Source organism: Crocuta crocuta, unplaced genomic scaffold, assembly GCF_008692635.1.
Source record: "Crocuta crocuta isolate KB4526 unplaced genomic scaffold, BGI_CrCroc_1.0 scaffold125, whole genome shotgun sequence".
Lineage (NCBI taxonomy): Eukaryota > Metazoa > Chordata > Mammalia > Carnivora > Hyaenidae > Crocuta > Crocuta crocuta.
In genome coordinates this window covers 8,521,278-8,544,569 of record NW_027531143.1, presented here as the reverse complement: position 1 = coordinate 8,544,569, position 23,292 = coordinate 8,521,278, and the positions used below count along the sequence as shown (strand labels likewise).

At 40.3% G+C, this 23,292-nt stretch overlaps 1 protein-coding gene across 9 annotated transcripts in view; it reads left to right on the top strand.

The window, feature by feature from the left end:
- Nucleotides 1-23,292, top strand: part of DDAH1 (dimethylarginine dimethylaminohydrolase 1) — a 244,067-nt gene that overhangs the window by 19,088 nt on the left and 201,687 nt on the right. The window contains exon 1 of one of the 9 annotated variants that reach the window (XM_077771066.1): nucleotides 1,621-2,199. The exons of 7 other annotated variants lie outside the window; for them this stretch is intronic. The gene's annotated coding sequence lies outside the window, so the exon portion shown is untranslated. Of the gene's footprint in view, nucleotides 1-1,620; nucleotides 2,200-23,292 lie in introns of those variants that run through there. One more of the 9 variants, XM_077771074.1, reaches the window with a different exon arrangement.

Genomic DNA, 23,292 nt, shown 5'->3' with positions numbered 1-23,292 from the left:
ATTAGTTCTTTATCCATATTTTACTAATTTTTATGAATAATAATAGATAGCACTCTTGCAGTACTTACAACATTCCTGGTATTTTTCTTTTTCTTTTCTTTTTTTAAGAGAGAGAGGGCGAGAGAGTGCACTAGCGCCCGAGTACCTGCACTTGAACACAAGCAAGGCTGGGAGAGGCAGAGGGCGAGGGAGAGCAAGAATCTTAAGCCAGCTCCATGCCCAGCGGAGAGTCCTACACAGGCTCCATTTCAAGACAGTGACATTCTGACCCAAGCCAAAATCAAGAGTCAGACCCTTAACTGGTTGAACCACCCACGTGCCCCACTCCTGATATTTTTCTAAGTGCTTTCAATATATTAAAGGCATTTGATCTTTATAACAACTCTATAAGGTAGGCACTACTTTCCCTACATTACAGGAGACTGAAATACAAAATGTTAAGTAAGATGCTCAAAGTCACATGTCTAGTAATTGGTAAAGCTGAGACTGGAACCCAGGCAGTCAAGCACCAGAGTCTGCACATAAACCACTACGATACATTCCCTGAAATAGAGTCACATTATCTTTTTGTTAAAGTCGTATGAGGAAAAGCAAAATCGTACCTAATACAGAATAGCATAATACAAATTTTATTGCACAAAGAACATGTATTTTTTTTAATGTTAGTTGATTTTATGTTCAAGATGCTCACTTTTTAAAAATGCCCACTGAAAAATACAAAAGCAATAGGAAAAATAATGTTTATAAACTAATGTTGAGAATCAAAGTAAATATTCCGTGGGTAGGAGTTTGACAGGGTTTTAATGAACAATTTTCTAAAAGTCAGAATTGACTTTTTTGTTTCTCCAAAGGAGTTAAGACTTACTCTTTTTAGGAGCACGTGGGTGGCTCAGTCAGTTAAGTATCCTACCCTTTATTCCAGCTCAGGTCATGATCTCACTATCCAGCCCTCCAGCGACTCTACAGTGGGCATGGAGCTGCTAAAGATTCTCTCTCTCCCTCTGCTCATACATATGCTCTCTCTCTCTCTCTCTCTCTCACTATCTCTGTCTAAAAAAAATTTTTTTTTAACAAATACTTGGGGCACCTGGGTGGCTCAGTCGGTTGAGCATCCAACTCTTGATTTTGGCTCAGGTCACGGTGTCAGGGTCATGGGATTAAGCCCCACATGGGGCTCTGCACTGAGCATGGAGCCTTTTTGGGATTCTCTCTCTCTCTTCCTCCTCCACTCCCCTCCTCTCCCCCACTCGTGCCCTCTCTGTCTCTCTCTAAAATAAAGAAAAATAAATAGTTTTTTTAAAAGACAATCTTTTTAACCTTTTCTGTATAGTTCTAAAGTAAAAATCATTCTAGTGCTATTCATTGTTTTAAAATTGCTTGCTCTAAGGTTTGCAATATACATTGTTAAACTTATCACAATCTTTCTTCAAATAATGTTACAGAGCTTCAAGCATAATGTAAAAACCTTACAGCAGTATATTTCCATTTCCCTTTCTGATCTTTGTGCTATTGTATTATATGTTTTACGTCTATATATGTTTTAAGTTCTGCAGTGCCTTGTAATTCTTTTTGCTTCAATCCACTATCTTTTAAAGAAATTTTAAAATGAGAAGAACACTATTTCATATTTAGTCACGTATTTATCGTTTCTGACACTCATTATTCCTTTGTATAGATACAGATTTCCATTTGATATGATATTCCTTTTCCTGGAGAAACTTCCTTAAATGCAATTTTGTAACTGAGGTATGTTGATGATAAGTTCTTTCTGGTTATGTTTTTCAAAAACAGTTTTTGTTTTGCCTTAATTTTTGAAAAATATTTTTGCTGGATTTGGAATTATAGGTTAACAGGCTTCCCCCTCTCTCTTTTGACACTTTAATGATCTTATTCCATTGGCTTTTGGCTTGCATGTTTCTTGAAAAGAAGTCAGCTGTCATTCTTACTTTTGTTGCTCCCTAGGTAATCAGTCTTTTTTTTTTAATGTTTATTTATTTTTGAGAGAGAGCGTGCACGCATGTACACAAGCAGAGGAGGGACAGAGAGAAGGAGAAACACAATCCCAAGACACGATCCTCTGCGCTGATGGTGTAGAGCCTCATGGGCTCAAACTCATGAACCGTGAGATCATGACCTGAGCCGAAATTAAGACTCATACACTCAACTGACTGGGCCACCCAGGCATGTCCCCCCTCCCAGGTAATCAATCTTTTCCTTTGGCTGTTTTTCCTATTTTCTCCTTATCGTTGGTTTTCAGCAATTTGCTAATCATGTGCCTTGGTGCTGTTTATTTTTTGTTGTTGTTTTTATCCTGCTTGAGATTCATTAAATTTCTTGGATCTGTGGGTTTATAGTTTTTGTCAAATTTGAGAAATTTCTCAATATCATGCCTTGGCATGTTTTTCTGTTTTCTTACTCCTCTCCTGAGATTTCAGTTTTACAGCTAATAGGCTGCTTGCTATTATTTCAAAAGTCATAAAGTTTCTGTTTTCCTATTTTAGTCTTTTTTTTCTCTCTGTGCTTAATTTTGGATATATTGTAAATTGCTAAACCCTCAAATTCACTAATTTTCATCTTCTGCAGCGCCTTATTGTTAACCTCATTGGTGAAATTTTTATTTCAGGCACTATGTTCTTCATTCCCAGAAGTTCTAATGATTATTTTAAAAATATCCTCCACCTCTCGTTATTTATGCTTTTCTTTAAATATTTGTATGTAGCTATAATAGTTGTTTTAAATTTTTTTAATGTTTATTTTTGACAGAGAGAGAGAGAGAGAGAAAACATGAATGGGGGAGGGGCAGAGAGAGAGGGAGACAGAGAATCGGAGGCAGCTCCAGGCTCTGAGTTGACAGCACAGAGTCCCACATGGGGCTCAAACTCCAGACCTCGAGACCATGACCTGAGCAAAAGTCAGACACTCAACTGACTGAACCACCCAGCTGCCCCTATAATGGTTGTTTTAATGTTATCTTCTAGCATCATTATCTGTCATATTTTAAAGTTTATTTATTTTTGAGAAAGAGAGAGCGCACGCACGTGCATGCAGGCGAGGGGCAGAGAGAGAATGAGAGAGAGAATCCCAAGCTGGCTTCATGATATCAGCACAGAGCCCAGCTTGCGGCCTGATCTCATGAACTGTGAGATCATGACCTAAGCCAAAATCAAGAGTTGGATGCTCAACCATCTGAGTCACACAGGCACCTCTCTGTCCTTTTTGGGTCTTGTTTATAATGATCATTTTTTCTCCTTATTCGGAATCACACTTTCTTCCTTCTTGACATGTCTGAGTGTTATTATGTTTTCAGTTTCTGTATTTGCTGTCTTTCTTTGAATAGTGAGGCATTGGTTTGGCAAGTAGTTAACTTACATGTAGATAAGTTTGACCCATTTAAGACCTTATACTTTTATAAATCTTCTACTAAGATGGGACTCTACTGGTGTCTGTACTGAATGATCTAGAAGTCACTGAGGTCTCTCTATTAATCAAATCAAAAGTCAGGGAGACAATTGAAAAGGAGTTGGTCAAGATGGCTTCACTGAGAAGGTAATGGTTTACATATAAATGCTCCTCTTTTACTTTTCTTTGCTGGAGCAATGAGTGTGAATTATTCTAATAATATTGATATATAATGTCCAACTACTTTGTAGGTCATAACATTTTACACTTTCACCAGTAGTTTAGGAGAATGCCTGCTTCACAGTATCCTTGCCAGCATTGAGTATTATGTTTAGTAATTTATACTATAATCTCTTGGAAATAATATCATGCAGTCATTAGAATCACGTTTTTTGAAAACTATTTAATGACTTGGGGGGAAGAGCTGTCAAAACAGTGTCAATTAAACAAAAGCAGGATAAAAAATTTTATCTACATCAAGATCTCACCATCAAATAAAGAGCTTATATATTATTTGTTTATAGCATTTATCTGTGGATAATGGGATTATGTGAGATTTTTTTATATTCTCATTTTTTAAGTATCACCTTGATACTAAAAACTGCTTTAAAATATGAGGTCTCTGTTAAATGGGCTACTCCAAACATGGAAATACCTGACAGCAAGGAAGTCTACACACAGAAACTGTATACCCACCACAATCTATAACTGGAATGACATCTTTTAGAACGACTGTTCTGAGGTGCCTGCGTGGTTCAGCTGGTTAAGCATCCGACTTTGGCTCAGGTCATGATCTCATGGTTTGTGGGTTCAAGCCCCACATGGGCTGTGTGCTGACAGCTCAGAGCCTGGAGACTGCTTTGGATTCTGTGGCTCCCTCTCTCTCTCCCTCCCCTGCTCATGATCTATCTCTCTCTCTCTCAAAAATAAATACACATTTAAAAAAAATTTTTTAAAGGACTGTCCTGACAGCATCTCCCACCTAATTGTGAATTTACGAAAGTTATGTAACTGGTCACCTTCTTGTTCGGGATTGGTTTTATTTGTTTTGACTAATGAGGACCAAATGCATTTTCCTTGTCTCCCATTTTACACTTTAACACTGAGCGTATTAGTTTGCTAGGACTGCCATAACAGAAGGTCACAGGTTAGTTGGTTTAAACAACAGAAATTTATCCTCTTACAATTCCGGAGGCTAAAGTCTAATATCAGTGTACTCCCAGGGTTGGTTTCCCCTGAGACATCTTCCCTTGGCTTGCAGATGACCGTCTTCTCCCTGAGTCTTCACATGGTCTTGACTTTGTACGTGCCTCTGTTCAAATTCTTCTCATAAGGATTAGGGCTCACCCTAATGACCTCATATTAAATTAATTACCTCTTTAATTACCGCTTTGTATTTCTAAATATAGTCATCTTATGCATAGTGGAGGTTAGGACTCAACATATGAATTTTGAGGGAATACAATGCAGCCCATAATACTGAGTAAGCTTAGCTCTTCAAGCTCCTCATGGATGTAGCAGAGGTAGAAAACCCATTTCTTTACTCTTCAAGCATAAGCTCTAGATCCCAAAGTTCCTGGTGGTGAATTCTGGCCCTCTCACTTAAGAGCTATTTGATGTGGGACAAGATATCTAGGCTCTTTATACGTAAGTGTCTTCATCTCTCAACGGGGAACAATACAAGCACATACTCATAGGTTTATTGTAGCATTCAATGATTTAATCTATGTAGATCATGAAGACCAGTGCTTGTCACAAAGCTGTACATTAAGTGCTCAGTAAAGATTAGCTGTTATTATATCAAATTATCTTATTAACATAGCAGTTTAACACTGTATTTGATATAGGAGAATAGCGATGAACACAAAAACTACGGTCTTCACTGAGGAAGGATTTTTCTCCTGGATCTCTGTGTCATTCTTATTTCTGGTGAGGCAACTTTTGTCTTCTTTTAAAAATTCTGTGTAGAATATTTTTGTGAAGGATACCAAAGTAGAGGTCAAGCCTGCTTGATCTCTGTCCTTCCCTCACTGTGGGTACTGACTCTTATATACGGTTTGTAGATGTAGAGAGAGGTAAAGTCTGAAAAAGAAACCCGTGGTGGTAACTCCTGTATTTTCTTTATGATTGTCTCCTCTTTCTCTACCACTTAAACACACACACACACACACACACTTAGAACCTGTTAGCTGTGCTGGACACCTTTTCTAAATCCATGTGCTCAGATTCTGCACCTAGATAATGCTGTCTTATGAGGTTGTAGTATCTACTCCATTAAGCAGTCCTTCTAGAATGCTTTGATGACTAAAAATATGGATGACGTATCTGTCTTTTATACACCAGTTCTCTCACCCTTCTGTGGGAACATGTGCTTTGGGTACTTTTTCAAGCAAGGACTGGTACTGATCTACCTCATACATTAATTCTAGCTGGAGTAATACTTTGGGAAAGGAATATGATCCCAAAAATAACCACAAGGAGAAGTGTGTCATGAAAGGTCATGGCAGTGGGGCAGAGGATATTGGACAGAAGAGTTCTAAAAATAGGGATCAAGAGATCAAAGAACCAGAAACAGTGAGGAACCTTTTTTGGCTTTGATTCACAAAAGGAGGAGGCACACCCCTAGCTCGCTCGTGCTGTCTGCTCCACCTGCCACTCACACCTCACTGTGGAACTGAGGGGGCGGGAGGATGGGGAGCATATTTTTCACTCCTTGGAGCTGACAGCCTTTAGATTATGAAGGAAAGTGTATTTAAATAATACTTTAAAAGATGTCAAAATAACTAACATTTTGGAGAATTTTACATTACTGCCATGTTCCTAATATTGTAAGTAAAGTCTCAGCATTCTGATCAAGACTTAATTTTAGCTTTCTCCTGGACCATATCTTTGGGTTTTACAAGTTAACTTTATTTATCATCTCCCTACACTGTATCTGATGATTAATTGTTTGCAGAGCCAAACACCAGGTTATGTGCATGCACTACAAATTAGGTAAGTAGAGGGGAGCCTGGGTGGCCCAGTAGGTTAAGCATCTGACTTCAGTTCAGGGCATGACCTCATGGATCATGAGTTCGAGCCTCATAGCGGGCCCTGTGTTAACAGCTCAGAGCCTGAGAGCCTAGAGCCTGCTTCGGATTCTGTGTCTCTTTCTCTCTTACACCCCACCCCTCACTTGTACTCTGTTTCTTTCTCTCTCTCTCTAAAATAAATAAACATTAAAAAATTAAAAAAAAAAAACAAGTAAGTTTTAGGTAAGTAGGTTCAACCACATCAGATTTCATCAGCCACTGTTCCTGCTCTGTGAGAACAGGGCACAGGTGTATGTGGCTGCAAGTGAAGAAACTGAAATTTTAGATGTACTGTCCAATGCCCTCCCTTTGTAAATATAGCTTTGACAGCAATGAGGTAGGTAGGTTAAGACAGGTTAAACAGTTGGAGCTCTTTGAATGAATTTTGACAGGGGGTTGTATTTGTGGCATTGAGGGGGTAGAGTGGAATTGTTTTCTGATTTCATAAGCTAGAGAGTTAGAAATTTGGAACGAGTCCCACAGTCTTTCTGAAGGTCAATTTCCTCAACAGTGAAATGAGCTTACTGGCACTGGTTTAGAGGCAATGTATGTGTGGAGGTGCTTGCAAACTACAAGTACAAGTGTTCCTTTTACACCTTTTAAATTCTTGGTCAAAGAATCAGTCTGTGCATTCAGGTGGAATCCACCCTTTCCTATTCAAAGAGGCTTCTTTTTATTCATTTCAAAACTATTTCCTTCACTATAGTATGCAAGGCACTGTGCCAGGCACCAAGATGCATTCAGAAATGAATCATACCCAGGAGCTGCCCTCAAGGAATTTTGGGCACAAGGAGGCAGATAAACCACTGAAAAAATGCACTGCTTGATTTTTCAAATTTAGCTTCAAGTGACTGCATAAATGAGGATAATATCACATTTTATTATTTAAAAAAATTTTTAGGTATTTATTTATTGAGAGAAAGAAGAGTGAGAGAGAGAGAGAGAGAGAGAGAATCCCCAGGAGGCTCTACACAGCATGAAGCTTCACATGGGGCTCGAACCCACAAAACATGACATCATGACCTGAACCAAAGCCAGACCTTTAACCAATTGAGCCACCCAGGTGCCCCATAATATCACATTTCAAAATATGATAGTTTCCTTTCAGCATAACTACGAGGACCTGCACATTGGTCTGGAGTTGGCCTCTCCTTCAGGGATTAATAGGTTTAAATCAGTGTGAGAGATCTTAAATATGGTCTTTAGGGAAAAGAAGCTATTGTAAGCTCAGAAAAGAGGAATTGTTTCATTTAGTGCTCAGAATAATGGTTGAAAACTATTTTAAACAGGGGCATCTGTGGGTGTTAACACTTAGCTAGGGAGTTCCACAGAAAGGTGGGAAGAGAAATAGAAGCATTGTGTGTGCAACAAGTGTAACCTTCAAGTGAAGATGCTTGCGGTATAGGCACGGCAGCCTGGGTCACATGACAAGGACAAGATGCACAAATCCCAGCCAGAATCTTCAGAAAGCCCCTTCACAGACAGAGTCCAGCAGGCTGGTCCCGGCTCTCCAACCTGCGAGCCTCAGACTCAAATGTCTCAAAAAGAGAGCCCAGATCTCTATCACATTTCCAGTGACAGGCCATTATGGAGACCTGTGATGCTTCCGTTGCCTGTTGCCTCTCAGTAAACAGCCCTGCCAGTATTGCTGCCAGACCCTGGATTCAGTCAAATCATACAACAGGCATTCATCAAGCATCTAGTCTCTACCATCTGCCAAGCAAAGAATCATCTCATGCCTCCGCCTTCCAATTTGGGTTTTAATAAAGTGCAGTGAGTTTCTGCAGACCTTCATGGGATACCTTCTCCTGGTCAGATCAGCAGCACAGCCCTTTGCTGGTAGCTTCTGGGCCCCAGTGGCTTCTGGCCTCATGTTCACTTGGGTAGGACCCAAGTGCTACTCTGTGGTTCTTACCAAGCACCCTAAATGTTACCAAGAGCCCCTAGAAGCTTTCATCTTGAGTTGGCCAGTGATTATCACTCTTTCAGGAGACTTATCAGCTTTAGGAATCATTCCCTGGCTTTTCTGGTACTTATTACTATGTACCAAAGGGCTCTAAACTTTAGTAATTTAAAACAGTTCCCATTACACATGAAACTAATATCACACTGTATGTTAACTAACTGGAATTTAAATAAAAACTTAAAACAAAAACAAAAAAACAGTAACCATTAAAATATGTTTCAGATTCTGTGAGTCAGAGATTTGGACAGGACTTAGCTAGGAGATTTTTCTGCCCCTACTGAGATGGCTGAAGTTATTCATTGATACTCAGCTGGCAGATGGGCCAGCTGAGACGGCCTAAGAGGACTTATATGTCTGGCACCATGATGGGGATGGTTGGAAGTATAGGACCAGCTGGGACTGTCTACTGGAACCATGTACATGGGGTGTTTCACTTCTCAGGGTGGTTGGACATCTTACACGGAGGTTGAGCAAGCATCCCAAAAGAACCGGGAAGAAGCTGTGTGGCTCTTTCTGACCTAGCCTCAGAAGCATTACCTCTGCGGCATTCTGTTGGTTGCCAAGTGAGTCATAGGCCATCTTAGATTCAAGGAGAGGGAAATGGGCTCCCTTTTTTAAAAATATATTTTTTATAATTAAAAAAAATGTTTATTTATTTTTGAGAGAGGGGGATCACGAGTTGGGAGGGACAGAGAGAGAGGGAGAGAGAGAATCCCAAGCAGGCTCCGCACTGTCAGCACAGAGCCTCGCATGGGACTTGGTCTCATGAACCTTGAGATCCTGTCCTGAGCCAAAATCGAGAGTCAGATGCTTAACTGACTGAGCCACCCAGGCCCTACTGGGCTCCTTTTCTGGATGAGAGGCCACTTTGTAGGAGAGCTTGGGAAATATTTTTGCAGGCCAGCTTCGGAAAATGCAGTCTTCCACCTTACCTCTAACTGTGTCTCATTTATTGCTGACCTGCCTTTGAATACTGGATACTGGTCTAGGAGTCACTTACTGTATCTATTCAGAAGCCAACCTTCCATCCTTTTTCTTTTCTCAAGTCAAGATGCCCACTCCAAAAGTTCCCAAAGACCACCTAAAAGACAAAGCAGAGTAAACTGGTGCTTAGATGGAACAGCAAGATGTTATGGGTCAAAAAGGAAGGAAGAATCATGATGAGAAGAATTCAAGGAGGCTTCATTGAGGAGGTGGCCCTTATGCTGGTCTTTGATAGAAAAATAGCATTTTGACAGATTCAGAACAGCGGAGAAAGACATGTCGTTCCCACCTGAGCAAAAGTGCAGAAGTGTAGAAAGGTATGTTGTATGAGGAAAAGCTAAGGCTGCTGAAGAATTTGAGTTTCAGATTTTATAGCCACTGAGAAGCCAGGTTTTACGCTGTGTTTTAGGAAGATGACTCTGGCAGCAGTGTGGAGGATGCATTGGAGAGGTGAGGTTTGGTTGGTGAGGGAGAACGATGGCCAGTGTGTGGAGAATAGTATCCTGCCATGAACAGTATCCTTTCACAAGGAAAGGAGATGGCTTTCTTTCTCTCCTGATCTATGAGAGAAATAGTAACAGTGGCTCCAGAAATGATGGCTTAAACTAGTACAGTTCATCGCTATGCTTGGACTTTCTGTCTGCAAATGCTTGTCTAGATGTGTTTGCATTGGCTACTTGGTAGAACTAGTCCTCCCCGTGGGATTTCATCTTACTCACCCTCCCCCACCCCAGTGAATTTATGTCTCAGCAGCCCTGCATACCTGCGTTCAGTTCCCACGATCACTTCACACCCTTGCCCTAGATAAGAAGATCTAGACTTTTCTGCCGCTTCTTCCATCATTTCCCCAAACTCTAGGCTGCAACCACACAGAACTTATAATTCCCTGGCATGCCACACCCTCTCTCAGTGCCACATCTCTGTATATGATTTTCTCTCTGCCTAAGGAATTATTTCTATCACCCTTTTTCCACCAGGCAAATTGCTAGTCACCAGTTTATACCCAGTTGAAACATCACCTCTGTGAAGGATGATGCGCTAGGCTGCTACCTTCTGGTCTCCACGATGCTTATAACATCTGTCCCTTTATGGTGTCATGTGCATTTCATGTATATTTTGTAGATTAGATTGAGATCTTTGAAGGAACAAACCATGCCTTATCTTTGTATCACTAGCATCCCCCATAGGATTAGGTAGTCAATAAATGTTACATGAAGAAAGGAAGGAAAGTAGCAACTTCATTTGTCCCTTGTTATTGTAAATGTTGTAATTGTTGGTCTGTGTTTCTGATCTAGAAATCCAAATCCCAACACTGAATGAGGAAGCAGTTGGTGTACCATTCTGTGCAGAACAGTGGTATTTAAGTTTGCTCATAAGAAGCTAGGTTTCTGTTGACATAAGGTTACCGAGGTAATCTAGAAAATCAACCAGTGAAAACCAGCAGGTTCCAGAGTAGTAGAGCTCTATTCACAAACCTTGTTTATTTCTTACAAACAGCTTCCCAGAGGTATCACGAACTGCCCAATTGTGGTGTCTCTCACGCCCAATTAACTATTAAAATTGGCAATTTCTTGCCTGATTTCAGAGCTGGGGAGCTGCCTGGATTCATCAGTAACATTCTTTTCGCTGAAAGGCTGACATTCACAGGTAGCTTAGGTCATTGTCGACTTCTGTGGTCTCCTTTAAAAATCTAAGGTCACACATTCATAAAATCCTTCCTGATATAGTGTGGATAATAGTGGGGAACTCAGCTTACACATGTACTAAGCCCTGAAGAATGCTCTGTGGGCAGAGCTCCGCTTACTTGGGAGAACTTTGTTTGCACAGGGTTTCAGAGCCTGGGTAGTTTCCGAGCCAGGATAGATGGGATGTTTTCCCTTTCACCAAGAACCCTGCCGTGAACTGCTTTCCATAACCATGGCCGTGCTCAGTTGTCAGTTTGTCTTCACTTGGGCTAACGCTGCATGTGCCTTCTTAAGCCTCAGGTGAATGTAAAGGTACTCATGGAGAACCTTTAAATCATACCTTTTTTACTACACCCTCGGGTTATTTGCTGGACTTATTAAACAACAGTCTGTAAAGCTGTAATCTTTTTTATCCTTCTGAGTAAAACATTTTGATTTAATTTTATCCATTAGTTAGCACCCTCCCTGCCTCTTTCCCTTAATTTCAGTTTTTGGTGTTTTCACTTCTAAGGTGACACATATGTGAAAATGATCATTTTAAGACTTCTGGATTATGGGTAATTCATCCCAACACCAAATAATTCTCCCTTTCAGTTGTCCTTTAAGGAGGGAGCTCCCCTATGCCATCAAAGGATCACTAGGAATTTGAGGCAGAGCAGTTGGTGATGGGCAGTGAAGGGTGAGGGGACTCTGGATTAGTCTCGCTGTGTCCTAATGCTGCTGGTTAACCATGTGACTGGCCCCCTTCTGGGCCTTGACTTTTCTTGGGATCAATTCCTCATCAGAGGTTTGATATAGATGAAATGAAGTAGCCCGTAGAAGATGTGCAGTAAAAATTGGCTTCTGTCCTTTCTTCCTTTACAGGTAAGTAGGGTTGGAGAGAGCAAATGAATCAGAAACCTCACACTGAAGAGTTAGAAAACACTGTCAGTTGGGCACGTCTAAAATTAGAATATATAAATATGCAAATGGGATCCAACTGACAGTTATTTGACTTGCAATTTTTGAGGCACACATCTATTATACCAGGCAGTGCCAATTTTGTGATTCTGTAGCTAGACTTATAATCACCATTATTTCAATGCCTGACTCTAAAGCTTCTTTGGCATCATAAAAATTTATATTATAGAAATTAAATGTCTAGGAATAAAGGTCTGCAGTTTCCACTGAACAGATCCCCAGCCCAAGTGTCAGTGATGTAAAGTGCATCTATATTTACAAAATACTTCTTAGTCATTCCTCCAAGGAGATGAGAAAAAGTTCACTCTACTGAAATTCAATCCATATAATTAAATGAGAAATAAGAGATTTCACTCTTTTTTTTCAAAAAAATTTTAATGTTTTATTTATTTTTGAGAAATAGAGAGAGAGAGACAGGGTGAGCAGGGGAGGATCAGAGAGAGAGGGAGACACAGAATCTGAAGACAGGCTCCAGCCTCTGAGCTGTCAGCACAGAGCCCAACACGGGGCTCAAACCCACGAACCGTGAGATCATGACCTGAGCCAAAGTTGGACGCTAAACCGACTGAGACACCCAGGCACCCTGAGATTTCACTCTTAAATAAATATCTTTTTTATTAAAGCTTCATCAAAGACACTATTTTCCTAACTCCTTTCTTCATCTTTGATTCCTGAAGCTTTTGAAACTTGCAAGTGGAAAATATGAAGTACAAAGAAAACACCGTAGACATTTGGCTAAATACTCAAGAGTCAAACTTACAGAGACAAGAGGAAGGGTGACAGCTCTTGATGATGGAAGCAGACACCAGATATCTTTCATGTTCTACTTCAAGGTCTAAATCTAATAGAAGAGGTTAGATGAGTGGTACAGTCCCCAGACCAGCAATATTGGCACCACCTGGTAACTTGTTAGTCGTGTAAATTCTTCAACCTCATTCCTGATCTACTGAATGAGAAATTCTGAGGTAGACTTAGCATCCCTTGTTTTAACACTCTCCAGGGGATTCTGATCATGGTAAAGTTTGAGAATCATTAGACTAGATTTTGAAGAATAAAAAAACATAATTTTCAGAATGTCATTATAAAAATTTTACTCCATGCTTGAAGAGAAAAAATTACAGGCCTATATGGTCCTTAGATAAACATACCTTTAGACTAAATAGCTTTCTGGAAGCCAACACCACTATAGAATGATAGTTTGGGGAAGATTCAGAAGGTCGCCTTTTATAGCGTACCTCATTAATACAAAAACACTTTAACTGCCAAAGTCAGGTTATAACCTAATGAATAGTCTGTGAAACTAGTTCCATGAAATAATTATGTACAGAGAGGTTTGATGCCCAAGTATTTTAGGGTACTCTGGGTTCCACAAAATGAAAAAAATTTTCCTTGTTGAGAAGTGTTACAAGAGGAGAATGTTTAATTTGTGTAAGCCAGTGCACTGTAGGACTTCTCAGAGCTTTTAAAATGTGAAGGTGTAATTGCAGATTTCCAAAAGAAGATACTTCCTTTTGTCTATGAATGGTTCCTTAGTTTATGGTGTTTCTCAAACTGGTGGACTGTGGAAACCTTTTTTCTATAGAGCCTCCCTTGGGACCAGAGTTGTGCAGACTATACTTTGGGAAACGCTGATCTGAATTATAGAATGATAGAATTTCTTGCTTGGCGCTGTCTCAACCACTTGGTAACAACCAGTTGAATCCCTCAGTTCTAAGCACCTGGCTTGCTTAGAGTCACAGAACTAATTATCCTGGAGCTACTTTTAAATTCCTTTTTGTGCTGTTACTAGCCTTTGCAGACATGAGAATCTTTTTTTAAACATCAAAATTCATGGATAAACACCCACCTCCTAAATGGATAAAAATAGGTCTAATGTTTTACACCCGTCATTTAGATAGTGGCCTAACAATGGGTAGAACCACAAGCTTTGGAGCCCCATTCCAGCTCCATTGTTTACTACCAGTAAAACCAAAGGGTGAGTCCCTTAAACTCTACAAATCTGTTTCTTATGTGTAAAACGGGGACAACAACCGTACCTCCCTTTTGGGTGGTAATAAGAGGCGAACAACGTAATTTTTATCACATGGTTAGCACTGTGGTTGCCGCACTCTAAATGCCCAGTGAATGTTAGCCACTGTTTCATTGATTGATTAAAAATATATATAATAGACAGAAGTTACAACCAAATCCACAGAGCCTTTAAAGAATTTGTGTTTTATTAAATATTAAATCAAAATGGACTGCACACGCCTTTGGGGGAAATATTGTATTGAGGTACAAGACATTATTTATTTTCTACAAAGTTTGACATGGCAAATCAATTTGCAGATTATTTGGAGTAGCTCTACAGTATTTGAGATTTATGGACTACACATTAGGAGCCAATGGCCTGTGTCATCCTATTTTTACCAAAAAATAGACTGTCTATTTTTAACACACTTGCATGAGGAGAGAACCCTCTGCCTTCTTTGTTCCATTATCCTGTGTTTCAATTGCCTTGCAGGTAATTTTTTATGTGTCTCTTTGGGCATGTTCAAAATCCGTTTCTTCTGGTCTGATATTCTGCAGACGTGAACAGCCAGCTGGTCAGCATTCTTCCTCACAGTAACATTTTTCTTAGAGTAAAACCTCTTCCTAAAGAAACCATCCTATTGACCAGTTAACAGTATTATGTGCCCAACACTTGAGCAGACACCTTTGGACAGAGAGGAGACATTTGAAACCTCTTCTGTCACTTCGGGGAACTTATTATATAGTTGAGGGAACCAATTTATCATTTGAGAGTATCCATGTGCTATTTTAGCCTGGTAATACTGGCTAAAAATGCAGTTGATGTTCAGAAAAGGACAAAATCTATGTGGGAAAATACTTGCAAAGCTCCGTGGGAGCAGGGAAGCTGTGTTTAGTGCAAAAATGCGGAATCAGGAATCAGGATTTAGGTACTAATTCAGGCTTTGAAATGAAATGTGACCTAGAGCTAGATCTTAACATCTCTAGATTTATCCATAAATGGACAACTGGATTAGGCTTTACCTGCTGCCACTTAATGATGGGAGACCTTTATTCCCAATGTCCATTTTCACACTGAATGCTCACATAGACCCTGAGATAGGTACTGTTAGTAGTCCCATTTTTCAGATAAGGACACTGAAGCTCAGCAAGGTTATGTAACCTACAAGTGCATAGCTATAACTGGTCCCAGTACTCCTACCCAAATTTGATGTACCCTGGCTGCTTTTTTCTTAATTGCAGGGCCAAACCTCTCTTTTGAGGGGATGAGAAAGGGTTTAAGTTGGACCTTATGAGAAGGGGAGGGTAGAGATTGATTTTCACTGTGGGTCTAACTCAATGCCCAGAGTACACGGTTATTTATAGTAAACTCCCTCTCAGACCCCAGAAAACCTATAATATGAGGTTATTTCTGTCCCCAAACAGCATCATTATTATGAAGATCAGCTGAACATGAAGTTAGTTTGTGGCTTGTTCATTAACCTTTTCTTTTGTAGGTATTTTTCTTTTTTGTCTTTTTTTAGTTCTTCGTTTTTACATTGCTTTTTTCCTAAGCTCTTAATTTCTTTTTTCTTTTATTTCAGAGAGTGAGAGAGTGTGAGCAGGGGAGAGGGTCAGAGAGAAAAAAAGAGCAAGCAAGAGCGAGAGCAAGAGAGAGAGAGAGATTGAGTCTTAAGCAGGCTCCGAGCTGAGCATGGATGTGGGGCTCCATCCCATGACCCTGGGATCATGACCTGAGCTGAAATCAAGAGTCAGGTACTCAACCCACTGAGCCACCCAAGTGCCCCTCTAAGTTCTTCATTTCTTAAGTAAAGCTCTTCCTATCATCATGTATACAGACAGACCATTTTCTCCCCATCTCTTACAAGTCATTAGCCTGTAAATAATCACAAGCATAATATCACGTCTAGACTTTTAATATAGGAATAACTGCATTGATTTTCATTTACTTCTGCCACACTAGGAGTTCAGAATTCTGTGACTTTTTCAATCTCTAATTAGTGTTGTTTGCCTTTTGTCTTTGCTTGAATCTGACCGTTTAGAGGTGAAAGAGCCCATGATAGTCATCCTGAACTTCTACTGAGTGCCCACATTGTTTCAGCTACTGTTTGAGGTATATTATATTTGATCTGCTCAAAAACCCCAAAAGTTAGGAACCACTAATTGTCCCACTTTACAAATAAGGAGATTGAGATGAAAGTCATGTGCAAAGTTGGGTATTCATTCAGCAGAGTCAAGACTCAAACTCAGAGTTTGGCATCAAAACCTAAGCCTTTAAACTTGAGATTACACTTTTGCCTCCTCCAAAGGAAAGAAGTGGGACATGTGTGTGAGAATCGGTTACCTTTTCTCCTCCTCCTTCTTTAGCTTGAGCTGATATAGAAGGAGCTTATTTGAGCAATATAGGAAGATTAATTATTTAGGCTAGGCAGCAGGAGAAGGAAATTAGGGGAGGGAACATTTTGGATATACGCTTAACGTCTCATACACACCTCTTTCCCGAAAGGAGAGTTGTTTCCTGACCAATTTTCCTAGTGAAAGAGGTCATTCACAGCTAGGAAAAGCAGGCCCCATGGCTGGCAGGATTCAGTTGCCACTGTGATCCCAGTTAGTAGTGAGTTGGAGGAATGAATAGCTTTCTGTCATTTTCAATGTGTTTTCATAATGGACAGGATGAAAATTAACCTTTATCTTTAAAAAACCAAGAAGAGCTTTTGGAAATTACTCCATTTTATCACCTCCTCTTTCTCTTCTTGTCATGCGAAAATCACTTGTCTGATATTTTCTTTTCCTTTGCTAATAGTAAGCCTTTAAATTATTAAAGAAAAAGAACGTTAAGGCCTCCATTTTGCTGCTTCTCTCCTCTGGGCTCTGAGAGTTGGTTCACATTTTGAGGTTCCCTCTCTCTCTGCCTTGAAGAGGTTCATTTTCTGTTGGGAGTCACGTCCCAGCCCTGCTTTGTGCCTGTGAACTTGAAGGCAGAGTTTGGGCTGCTGAATGAAGCAGAGGAATGTTTGAGTGACAGGGGAGGGGGGTGTTGACCTTACTTAAAATAGTTTTTGAAAATATATAATGTAAGGTTTTGTAGCTCCCCTAGCTCATCTCTGACACCCCCCCCTTTTAAATAAATGTGTAGAATTATAGTGTGTACAGAAGAAGGTAGAAAATGAGCCCCACTGTTCCTATCTCCACAGGCATCTGTGCGGGTGTGACAGGGTGAATGGGCCCTTTGGGAATTCTAAGGGGAATCCTCTCGAGCCAGATTCTTCAACAGGGCAAACTTCCATCAGCTGTGTAAATAGTGTGGCAATGTGTGGAAGCCACAGGCAGTTTCCTGATAGTCAACTACTGTGCCCAGATAGTTAAAAGGATTTGTGTTCCATCCTGAGGCTTCGGAGGATGTGAGTTGAGTCTTGTAGTCCTGATGAGTGGGTGCGTAGAAATTTCCTCTTCACTTCATCCAGGGCGAAGGAAGGCAGTCTGATGAAGACAGGTAGGGCTGGCTGCTAAAAACCACACCTAAAAGGAAGCTTCTGGGTGTCTGACTGTAACTGCAGATTGAGGACAGAATCGGACACACACGGGCACACGGCGTTGTGCTCTGAGGCCGTATATTTAGCTGCTCTTTAGAAATGTGAATTTAGGGCGACTGAGTGGCTCAGTCTCTCAAGAGACTCTTGATCTCAGCTTAGGTCTCAATCTCAGGGTCATGAGTTTAAGCCCTTCATCGGGCTCCCCGCTGGGTGGGAAGCCTACTTAAGAAAAAAAAAAAAAGAAGAAGAACGTGAACTTAAATGCAATTTATGTATCTAGTTTCTTTCCACCATAACATCTGAAAGCAAGCAGCAACCCTGAAGGCTTTCTGTCTGTCAGGCAGTGCCACCTGCGCCCGTGCCTTTGCTGGAGGTTGGTGTGCAGCTGCGCTGGGCCCGGCTCTTCCCCACGCAGGAGTTGGGATGGTTGCCCCAGCTCCTGAATCTGAAGTCATTTGAGTTTTCGTGTGCGTGTTCTGCAGCCTCCACCACTCTGACATCCAATTTTTGGTTGTTTGTTTAGCTTAAGCAAATGGGCATAGAGACAAGACAACTAGGTACGGGTAGTTTTCTATCTACATCTGTACATAATGCATTCCTGTAAATGGGCATAAATCTGCAAGACTCAACTAATAGATTTACCTATTGTAAACAGCATCCTGGGACCAAAGAACTAAAAATGCTATAAAATCCCTAAGTACATCTTGCTTTTAGAAATAGTCTTCAATCGTGTGTTTCTAGAATTCAGTTTGTGCTCTTTCATTTAATTCTTTCCCTTCACCAGTGGACACCTGGAGTCCTGGCTGAAGTCCAGCTATCATCCAACTGAGGCAAAGGTTTCTCTGCTTGGACTCGGCCACTGGTTTCCCATCATCATCTTAATTGTATAAATTTTTTGAGATTTATCCTTCTTATCAACAGCAACAGTATTTATTTTTCCATTGTCAGCCCCACTTTTATGGATATATGTGGATAAAACCCATCAAAATGTTCAAATAATTACTTAGACAAGTACTCTTCTGCAAAGATGGCAGCATGGTGCCCAAACAGACCAACTGTGCCTTCTGTCATCCAGTTTCACCATGACCATCTGAAATGCTAAGTTTCTCCTGTCTTCAGTGTCCTCTCAACTTGCCTAAACCATTCTGGGAGTTACTAGAAAACAGGATTACATGCTCTTGTGGGTATGTTTTCTTGAAGTGTTCAGCTTTTTGATACTGGTGAATGGTCCAGCACCACAGGAATTGATGACAGGCAGGTTTAGAGGTTTAGTGAGCATGATGAACAAGTTGGCCTTGTACCAGTCTGAAGAAGCCTGTCACCCAGGTAGACCTCAGAGTATCTTTTGTATATTGTCGTTTTCTTCAAAATAATACAATGTTTGAATTGTTGTTGTTTCATCGTTTTTAAGGTTCCATGTGTTGGACATGTATGTACATTGTTTTGACTAAGAATTTAAGAGTAATTCCAGAGACGACAGAGGAAATGAAAACCAGTGTGTGAGGGGGTCTGGGTCATCCTTTGTCTTTTGTTATCACATTTACTGGATCCTTGTAAAGACAGTCTGGTGAAGTATTATATTGCACTTCATCTGTATCTTAATATCACATAAAAAATAGATCTGAGAAGGTGTGCAATAGAATCATTAACAGCATAGACTTGGAAGAAAGAGTTTGGATCCCAGCTTTAACACTTTCTAGCTGTGTGATCTTGGGTGAATATTTAACCTTGCTAAGCCTCAGGATCTTCATTCATAAAGTAGGGGGTAGGTATGTCCATCTCTCTAGATCCTTTTAAAGATTAAGCATATTTCATAAGTTCCTGTATAAATTCTTGTGAAATTACCCAGTGTTAGCCAATGAACATCAGTTTGTTTCAAAGATTGTCTTGGTGTGGTCTGAAAACTTATATTTCCCCATTTCATCTTTAACAATTATTAGCCAAATAACAGTCCTAATCATGGTAAACAGGGAAGAGAGGATGGCTGGAGGACATGCAAGAATACTTTGGGGTGAGACAAGGTGGATCTAAGTATTGGTGCCATCGTTTTCTCCCTGGTTATGGATGGCTTTTCATAAATCAGTACATTGGTTGCAGATACAGACAGAGAACTGTTCCTTTAAAGATTGGGAAAACATTGATCTAGCCCTTGGATTCTTACATCTTATCACCATTTACCTGTATTTGTGATGTTGAAAGATTTTCAGAAATTGAGCTATGAGGTAACATAAACTGCCTATTTTCTTGTGACACAAATTCTGAGCCAGATAGCTGGAAACAAGAGAACTTGAAGAGGAGGGTTTTTTTTTAAGTTTATTTATTTTGAGAGAGAGAGAAATCAGGGGAGGGCAGAGAGAGAGGGAGAGAGAATCCCAAGCAAGCTCTGTGCTGACACCGCAGAGCCTGACCTGGGACTCAAACTCACAAACCATTAGATGATGACTTGAGCCAAAATCAGGAGCCTGATGCTTAACTGACTAAGACACCCAGGTACCCCATAGAGGGGATTTGAGAAGGTAGAGAATTCTGATTTCCTCCAAATCTAAGCAGTCATGGGCTGAGGAAACACTTTAAAACCACACAGATTCCTGCATGTCCATGCTTAAGCTTTTAGGATTATTCATTCTTGTTATCTTTTCTTTTTTTTTTTAATGTTTTATTTATTTTTGAGAAAGAGATAGAGACAGCATGAGCAGGGAAGGGTCAGAGAGAGAGGGAGACATAGAATCCAAAGACAGGCTCCAGGCTCTGAGCTAGCTGCCAGCACAGAGCCCAATGTGGGGCTCAAACCCCACGAACGTGAGATCATGACCTGAGCTGAAGTCAGATGCTTAACAGACTGAGCCACCCAGTAGCCCCTCTTGGTGTCTTTTCAAAGGTCAGGGCATACCAGCAGTTTGTCAGACTCTTTCATAAATGGTCTCCTGTTTAAAAACACTCGTTTCTCATCTGAGTGTCCTTGTAGAATTATGAATAATGTCAGGCTCTGGGATAAGGAGCTCTGTATTCAGCCCTAACCTTTGCCATTATTATCTGTATGACTTTGGGTGAAATTATTCTTTAACAATTCTGAGCCTCAATTGGTCCATTCCAAAAATGTGTATATTAATACCTACATCAAGTTATTTGGGGAACTAAATAAAAAAATAAGGTTAAGATTGTTTGCAAGCTCTACTACTGAAATGATGAGTTTTAGTAGTAGATGGTCACAGGATTCTGGTTTATCCTGTAAAATATAAACAAACACAGGGTGCCTGGGTGGCTCAGTTGGTTGAGTATCCACCTCTTGGTTTGTCTGGGGGTTTTTTGAAAAATTTTTTAACATTTATTTATTTTTGAGAGACACAGAAACAGAGCACAAGTGGGGGAGGGGAAGAGGGGGAAACACAGAATCCGGAGTGGGCTCCAGGCTCTGAGTTAGTTGTCAGCACAGAGCCAGATGTGGGGCTCGAACTCACAAACCGTGAATCATGACCTGAGGTGAAGTCGGACAGTTAACCAACTGAGCCACCCAGGTACCCCCCAACTCTTAGTTTTGGCTGAGGTCATGGTCTCACAGTTTATAGGTTCGAGCCCTGCGTTAGGCTCAGTGCTGACAGCCAGGAGCCTGCTTGGGATTCTCTTTCCCTTTTTCTCTCCCCCTCTCCTGAACATGCACGCTCTCTCTCAAAATAAATGAACACAATCTCTATACAAAAATCACTTACCAATTTTTGAGATAGTAACAATGAGGAATGCAAACAAATGCCTGTGAAACACTTTTTTTTTTTTTACCTGTAATACTTTTTAATGAAATGCTAAGGCAAGGGCCAAGAACACAAAAGATTTAGGTTTCCCACAACAATTTCCTCTCTAGGCAATGGCAAGAACAAAATGACAAAAAGTTTCTACTTTAGCACACAAGGCATTTCTTCTGGGTTTTGTGTATGTGTGTGTGTNAAGTCGGACGCTTAACCGACTAAGCCACCCAGGCGCCCCAAAGATTGTATGTTTTTAAAAGGAAAGTTGGTTTAGCCTAAGTTCTGAAGAGGCTTCTTCAAAAAAGAGTTTTAAACTCAGAGACATACAAAGGCTATCACGTAGAAAAAGTGCAGCTGGGTAGGCCCTTCAAGTAGTGACTTGATTATGGTAGGAGAATTAACTTTTCTTGAAGGACTGCCCCTCAAAACTTGGGTGGGCAGTGGCAAAATGCTTGGGGCCATCGGTCTTCATTTGATCATAATGAATGATAAAGGGAAAATCGCAAAATGTGCTCTGATTAGTCATCCAATTGAAAAATATTTTTTAAGAACCTATCACATGCAATAAGTCGCTGGGTTTTGTAGGGAGGACAGGGGGATGGCTTCGGGGGTAATTGTTTAAAGATACATGAGTTANTAAAAAAAAAAAAAAGTAAATGTGTCCTATCCTTAAAAAAAAAAAAAGATACATGAGTTACAGTCTGGATCTCAAAGAAACTTACATTCTAGTGGAGAAAGAATACATAGCCCAATCACAAGGTACAAAGAGTAGTTTCATATGAGAGTACAAAATGTATGATAGTTCAGAAGAATAAGAGGTCGTTTTCATTTAGGGAATCAGGAAAGAGTTAATGAAGGAGAGGTTGTGTGAACCAGGCTGCTTGGACATATGGAGTAGGGAGGAATGAAATTCCTGGTACAGGAGAAATGAAGGTCAAGGTATAGAAGTGGGTAAACATAAGGAACATAAAGAGAAAAGAGAGAGATAAGACTAAAAGTTCAACCCTAGGCTATAAAAAAAAGGGGGCCATAGTAAATTGGAAAGAGAACTGACTAGGTATAAACTGGAATAATATTGTATTTCCTTTTTTTCAAAGGGTCACATTTCTTTCTTATTTTAATGTTTTTGAAATCAAGAAAAACCTAACAGTCAATTTGTATGTTTAGTGTAATATTTCTTTATCACTTAAAAGAGGCTATTGAATCAATGGTATATCCACAATTGATGGAAATATTTTAATATTCCATGATTCTAATTCTGTATTTCATAGACATTTTATAACCTTTTTGGAGAAATAAGAAAATGACACATGCAAAGCACTTGTCATACAGTGTGCTTAGTAAACTATTTTTACAAAAACAGAGTTGGACTAAGTTTGATAGGCAGGTGGAAGTCCAGAGGATTTCAAAGAGGATAGAAGGAATCAAACCAGGACATCAAAATCACCTTCCAGTAATTTCAATAACCAGTTAGGGATGGAACCTTCTTGGGATGCTATTCCAATAGTCTAAGCAAGAAGTAATGAAGGGTCAGGACGCCTGGGTGGCTCAGTCAGTTAAGCATCTGACTTCAGCTCAGGTCATGATCTCACGGTTTGTGGGTTCAAACCCCACATCGGGCTCTGTGCTGAGCTAGCTCAGAGCCTGGAGCCTGCTTCAGATTCTGTGTCTCCCTCTCTTGCTGACCCTCCCCTGCTCATGCTGTGTCTCTCAGAAATAAAAAAAAATTAAAAAAAAAACATTAAAAAAAATCAAGTAATGGAGGGTTAATCTAGGAGTGAACCGGTGGGAGTGAGTGTGACCTTTGCCTTGCCTGAGAGGTGCTATCACTAGGACTTGCCAACGAATGGGGTACATCACAAGGAGAGGTAGTCATGATTGAGGGGATTGTACTATCAGCAGAAATAGAAGACATGGGATATGATAGTGTGCTTTGTAAGAAAA